This window comes from Poecilia formosa, unplaced genomic scaffold (assembly GCF_000485575.1).
Source record: "Poecilia formosa unplaced genomic scaffold, Poecilia_formosa-5.1.2 Scaffold53, whole genome shotgun sequence".
Classification (NCBI taxonomy): domain Eukaryota; kingdom Metazoa; phylum Chordata; class Actinopteri; order Cyprinodontiformes; family Poeciliidae; genus Poecilia; species Poecilia formosa.
Window position 1 is genome coordinate 1,131,654 of NW_006799992.1, and position 7,708 is coordinate 1,139,361.

A 7,708-nucleotide genomic window follows, 5' to 3' on the forward strand; every position below is an offset into this window, starting at 1 on the left:
ATATATATATATATATATATTTACTTTTGGATTAAAATGTTTATTTAACAATGCAAGTGGAGGACGCTATGAGATAGCCCTACATCACCTTTAGAAAATCTGAGGCCAAATTTAGCTTTCTGCTTTTTATGGTTTATCAAACTTACAAATGAAATAACAAGAACATATAAAATATCACATGTTAATATTAAAAATGTGCAGAAACCCTGCTCTGACATCCATTTGTTGAAATACATGTCCACTTTACATGCTAATAGCAAGAAATGACCACGACCCTGTGGTCAATGTTTGTATTAACCTTAAGTTAAAGACTGGCTGTGCTTCATCACACTCTTAAGCCATAGTTCCTGTAGCTATGTTTCTGACACAGCATTAACAATGAAATTGTTGGATAAAATGATCAATGGGCTTCTGTTGCTCAGGAGAATATTTTCTCCAAGGTGGATAGTAATTACTGAATTTTTTTGGACTATAGAGAGCACCTCACTGAGAGCCGCACCCACAAAGTTTTTTTTTTTTTTACTGGAAACTTATGCCCCTTTCCCACCGGCTCAGCTCATTTTCGGAGCTTTTCCACAGGCCATTTTTTGGGGCTGGCCCTGCTTTTTAGGGTCCTGGTTCGGAGAAGGGCCAGTCGGGCCTGCCCTGATTTGGTGGGTAACGCAAGCTTCGCTGCTGTTCACTGACTGGCCATGGGTGCGGTCAGATGCAAGGTGAAGAGCGAAGAAAACACGGAAATTAACATGGACATAATTTTGGAACGGTAGCGAAGCGGTGATGGAGTCCTCAGCAGAAATTTCTTCCATGGGGCAACAACGAAGTCCAGGCTTTTCTTGTGATCATTGGGGACTGCAGCATGCAGTGCCAGCTAGATGGAGCAACACCTAATGAAAAAGTCTTTGTTGAGGTTTCAGAAAGAATGGCTGGCGCTGGATACAAGAGGACATCTCTACAGTGCCGGGAGAAATTGAAAAAGCTGAAAAGCTCAGTCGCTGTGGTTTGATCACATGGACAGGATTTATGGTCATCGGCCTGCTAGTCGTGGGCGGGAGGGGAGCTACAAGCCATTGGTCGAGAAAACCGACCCATGGATTCGTTCACGCCGAGCTTGCTTCAAGTGCAGCGGCTATTAACTTAAAAACTGCATCATATGAACGTCTTCGTGTTGTTTCCATGATGAGGGGGTATGAGTTTGAAAACATTTCTCCGTCGAGCCTGCTGCCAACATCTGCTTGTTCTAATTGAAAATCAGCACTTTCTTCTTTGATTTCCAATTTCGACTTCCAATGTCTCACTTTCTTCTAAAGAGCCCCCTGGTGGTTGAAGAAAAATCCACAGAAAAGCCACACCGGGCTATAAGCCGCATGGTTCAAAGCGTGGGAAAAATGTAACGGCTTATAGTCTGAAAAATACGGTATATGAAAAAATAAAAAGACCAAAGAACAAGATTCTACACAACTTAGATTCTACAGGTCTAAGTTAAATTATGTCGGTTTGTTTAACAACAAACTTTTTGACTGTCCAGCTACCAAAAGACTGGACGAGTAAAGCTTGTTTGCTCGTCTTGCCAGGAGGAAACCGCTTTTCTCCACAAAGAATTTTGGAAGCACAACTCTGGTTTGCAAAGTTGTACTTGAAAGAACCACAAAACTTCTGGAGCAAAATGCATTGGACAAATGAGACAGAAATAGAGATGTTTGGTCATAATGCTTAATTATGACCAAAGATTGACTCTAATTTGTCCTCTCGGATGAAATGAATGTGAGTCATTGCACAGATCATCAGACTGCTGCCTCAGCTGCGTGCTCTCAGCTTGAACCTAGGGCTGAAAACCAATAAGGTACATCCTTTGGAAAACATTCATTAGCAATACAAATGGTCATCTATTAATGTGAACACTAAAGTCGAATCAGAAACATGATCAAATGTCAAAATCTTGGTTAGGAGCCAGAAAGCAATATGCTCATAAAGGGTGTTGGACACAAAGATGTTTTTAAAGAAGCAGAAACCTTTATCACTGCAGGCAGCAAAATCCCACAAAACTATCTCTAATCTTTTCAAAACGTTGGTCATCGCCTTAACATCTGGAGTGATGTAACATATATCCTTTTTGGAGTAATACGGGCCGATGATGCATTGCCTAGGCCTCGGTTTGTTCTTGGGGTTTTCCCACAGTTTGCTGAGTTTGCTGCAAGCAAAACTAAACAGAAGCTAATATGAAGCTTTAATGGTCCATAAGGGGAACTTTGGTTGCTCCATCAGCAAATAGCAAAAGGATATAGTGGAGTGGAAAACATGGACTTGTGTAGCAAATTTTTTGAAAACTAAACCCTTTTCATGTGCCTCTAATTCACCCACTCACTCTCTAGTCGGGAGCCCAGCTACAATCATATGTATAATTTGAAATTTCTGGTTTGAGAGACTTATGAGTTAATAAGAGATCAAAATTCAAATTATTGAATTAGCAGAAGACCTGCTTCACATTCTTTGCTGATGTAAAACACCCCATAATGCATTAAAAAAATACAAAATAAGGCATTTAAAATCAAAGTGAGGATAAGAAAAATACTGCTAGCTTAGTTCTGGACTTCAACCCAGAACACAGGCCTAAAATGCCTCATTAATGGAAAGCAGGACTCGGCTTTATGTGGGTTTCACTCCAGGATCGTTATTTAACCGAAACCAGTGATTTCCTACTACTCCTTCAGACAGATGTGGGTTCTCATAGCTTCTCATAAATTCAGATTATGACTTTTTATATTCATCATGTCCCAATCTAAAGGAAAGATGGATAGACCTGGAAAATTATGAAGACACATCAGTCGGTTCTGAGCAAATTCCGTACTTAATCAAGTTGGATAAAACGTTTTATGAAATAAGATGTTTTCACTCACTAAAACTGAGCCTGTAGATGTAAAAGTATGGCAGCGTTTATGACAAATGATTTTCATTCTACTTTGAGAGGGTCAAGCATTCTAGAAATCTGAGTTATTTTTACTGTAGTTTAGATATTTAGTTACATCTTTTCCTTAGTATATCAACGTGGTTCTGTATTTCATTGAGAAAAAAACAAAACAACCTACATTATTTGTCACGATTAGCAGTAATTGAGGTGAGGATGAATGCAGAGGACCCAGGTAGTGGTGTGAAAAAAAATTCTGATTTAATCAAAGAGCTCACAGAAAAACAGAAGTCCAGGCAGCACTGGTGAACTCAGAAGGCAAGGAACTCAACACAGGTAGACGACGACAGCTTAGACAAGGACCCAACGAGAAAACGCAGACACAGGTGGGATTAAATACACAAGGGAGTAATCAGGGAAACAGGACACAGCTGGGATCACTCAAGGGGGTGGACAAGACAACACAGGAACTAAACTGACTAGAAAACAAACACAGAAACCTAAATCCATACATAATTCAATGATAAAAACAGAAATGACCCAAATCCAAAAATCTACATTCCTGCCCTAATGCAGCTGTTACAGTAAAATCCAATTCAGATTAGTAGGTCATCATAAATTGTCTTCTCAGCACTGCAGGTTCATGCAAGTTTCGGTCAAACATTTGACTTCCCTCTGGGACCCAATTCACTCTGGTCTCCTGAGATGACGCAAAACGCTTTCCTACTTTAAAACCAATATTGACGTATGGGATTTGCGAGGAAATTAGGGTTCTATTTGAAGCCTCCAGGCTACTTTAGCATACTGTTCCCAATAAAAGGTAACCTGGCAAGGTCTGACCATTTTGTATTCCTTCGTTCTTAGCTTTTTACCACTGAGAGAAGATTCCCAGGTTTAAAATACGGCTGTCCTGTAGAGTAAGGTGTTAGAGCGCAATTTAAAACTACTTTTCTCCTAAATATAATTGCTAAAATTTGAATAACACTGTGCAGATTGCCGCTGCTTCTCAACGCTGATATGACGGCTGTATTCAAAAGTCACTTGTGGTTATATTTCTCGGCTGCTTCCAAAACCACACATTACAGAGTGGCTGCTACTTGTCTACGAGTGATTATGTCTGTTTTCGCAACAGAGCTAGAAAAACATTGCACTGCAATGATCTCTCACTCGACCCTCCCTCATCAATCCCTGGTGTGGACTGCTGGTGTATTTTTCTCACCATATGACTTTTATTAGTTTGATGCAAAAAACCCCAGATTCGTTTTTCGTGTCACAGTCGAGAGCTTTTCTCACTTAGATTTTCAGCCTCCTTGCCTCAAATCAACCAGAGATTAACACAGTAGAATGAAAAAAAAAAACAACAGCAATTTGCTGAGGACTTGCCAAGTGGTAACCGCAAGGTAAAAGTTGATTAAAGCTGTCGATTGCCAAGGGAGAGAACTGGATTTTATTTTGGACCCAAGTGGAGCCACTGCCTTTTACCTCTGTAGGTTAGAATTACAATCCTATTAGAGTGTACGGTCAGTCAAGAAATTACATCATGTGCTTTCAGTGAAATGAATGACTGGTGTTTTCACATCGCAGTGCTGCTCAAGGAGCCGCTGGGAGGGATGGTTCTGGATAAGGTGTCCTTGCTCTGTCAACACTTGAAGAAATCAAAGCGTTCTTTTCCCTTCCTGTGTAAGAAACGCCCTCATGTTTTTAATTTTCTGGATGTGGTGGACTTTTGACTCTTTCACCCAACAGTTTTCACAGTAAAAAATACTCTAATGGGAGAACCTTAGGCAGTATGATGAAATATTTGCAGCTGCTGACAAAAGTGAACTTTAACTCCTGGAACTGACATGGTTATGATTAAAAGTGATGTTACATAAATTTTACTGGGATGTAGTAATACTTTAACACAAAGATTTTCAAAGACGTTAAGTTTGACTGTTTCAATACTTCCCTTTTTCCCACTCCAGGCTGTCAGTACCACCGTTCTCTTTTGCCCTGTTTGCACCTCATCATCTGCCTAATCTTGTGCTTTTTGCCTCTCACAGGCTGCTCATCGTTTGTTTCTCTCACAATACCTTTCTTTTAAATTCTTTAAAGTTGCTCTAGTAGTGATGGTCTACTCAGGATGCTTTAAATGCTGCCGCAGGCATGAATGTGTGATTTGCTACTTATGGTCTCCCTTTACCAGCAGCCTGGATGTGCTTCATTCATTCTTCATAGTCAAATTGCATCCAGGATAATCCCCACGATGAGCTCCGAGCCTTCCCTCCCACTGGGATCCTTTCAAAAAGTCATTCAGTCAGATTGTAAAAACACCACATCCAACATAAAAACATGTAATATCATACAAGTTCATTTCTTTAAACTTTTTTTATTTTATTTTCCCAACCCCTGACTCGCCATCCTGGGATTCACTGTGATTGTTGCAGACAGACAGTGACTACTCATAAATACTCTACCCAACCCCTCTGAGAAAACTAAAAAAGATGCAAACGTTTTAGGAACATGTTTCTAGAATGAAAGTATTTTATTAATATTTATTGTACATATAAAAATTAGTTCCTGTATGACCAGCTTATTGACTAAAAACCTGTTTTGATTACTATATCAAAACTGGTATGACAAGTATTGAGGTATATTCACTACCTGCAAGTGCCATCAAAAGGAATTATTTTTGACTTTTGAATTTGTTTTTGTCATCTTCTATTTATTTTTGTGTTTAGCTGCATAGATTTGGGGTGTGCTTGATTTGAATGATCCAGTGATAAATGTAGTTTGTGGATGAAAAGTCACTCTATGGGTGGATAACCAATAGATTTGTTTATCTTAAGGACAATTCAACAACAGAAAGATCTTGGTGGTATTATTGAATCAGTTCCTCCTTTCTTATTTCAATTATTGCACATCCTGCACCACTCAATAAAGACACAGACAGTTGCTCTTTTTGATTTACTGAGGGTAGAGAACATTGTTGCTTGCTTCACTTATGTCATGTAAGTTTTGACTGAAATACACGCTTTACTGCAACTACAAAAATACCCATATACTTAATTAAAACTGTGAACAGAATTACACAATTCATTTATGGTCTTGATCTTGTTCTGCCCTTTCTTACTTTTGGCACAAAAAGTAAGATCGGTGTTAATTATCTTAAAAGTCGTTGAGCCAAAAGAACAAAAGTCCACAGACCACGACCTCTTCAAAGTTTCAACATTAATCAACAATCCACTTTTTCCTCTCAGGCTTCTGGCTTACTTGTGGTTTTTTTTAAATAACTGCTACGATTTAGAGCTCCTATGGGGTTTTTGTAGTTTTAGTATCCAACTTCAATCTCTCTTTTTGTGCTAAAAGCGTCTTCAGCCGTGTTCTTTAGATTCTTAGTCTCCTGTTGATATTTTCTTATCTGCTCTGTGAAAAAATTTTTTTAGTGTTACTAACAAAATCTGTGACTTTGCATTTAACTGAAATGAAGTTGTTTTGTAGAGCCTAGACATTGTTATATGTTGCTTGTTAGAGGAGTTAATTTATTGCTCAGTATAGCATCTGTTTTGAACCTATTTTAACACAGAAAAACCAATAAGACATCATCCTCTGACTCATTCACAACCTCAAATTACTAGCAGCAGGTTTCTGCCTCCTGCCTAATACTTTGCACTTAAGTACACTCTCTTTTTTTTTTTGTTTCTTTTTGCAACCTTTGGCGTCTGCAAACTTCTACCATACACTTTAATATCATACATCACGAGGTCCGTGTGGTTGCAGGGATGAAGTTGACCATCTGAAATTGTCTGAATATCTAAACCAGATGGGCATGAGACAGGCAGTCCATACATCATGGCTGTCAAAGTTATGGACGTGCAATTTGCAAGTAAGACCTTTCAGAATAAAAATGATGGATGGGTTTTTCTTGCTGACGATTAATATGAGAAAATGCTTCACAACCAAGGCTTAGTTCTTTAGTCTGCCCTTACAAATATATTCTTGGTCCAGTATGTGAATACACCTATTTGAAGATTTTATTCTAGAACGTTATTTCAAATTATATGCAAAAAAAAAAAAACACACACACAAAAAAACAATTTAGTCACAGAGCACATCTAAAATTTTTAAAAGAAAATGCAACATGAGAATCTGAAATACCTGAGTTCAGTACTATTTGACATGCTGTTGGTTGGCATTTTCAAAGCAGCTAATCCAAGATTGCTTTTTTTTTTATTTTCCTTGGCACACATTGGTTTTGCCCCAGAGGAAAAATTTGAAAACTGTAGTTATTATCCTCTGCGATAGTGCTAAGATGATTTCTACTGTGTGTATTAATGATTAAGGCATATTTGCTTTTTGAAATATTAAATAGACAGACGAGTCAGAAAGAAAGCTGTGGAGGCATTTAAAGAAGGGTTATGTTATAAAATAATATCCCAAACTTTGAATGTCTCGAAAAACAACACCAACCACTTAAACTCACACTTTAGGCAAGGAGATCATTAATCAAAGAAGGTAGCAATGAAAAGGCATTCCCCATCCAATGTTATTGCACTTGAGTCAATTTGCAAAGGATGGGCAAATATTTTTATTACAATATATGAAAAGCAGGTGGCAAAACAACTTAAAAGATTTCCAGAAATCACTGTGATGAAGGGTTTTCCCTCAAACTATTGACTTGGGCCCTGAATTTACAAATTTTTTTCAGATTTTGATTTGTACAATCATACAAAAACGCGAGCCGTTTTCCTACTACTCCCCAGTTATGCTTCCTGTGTGCCGGTCTGTGACAAAACGTCTTAACAAAACGCACAAAAGTTTGCGGTC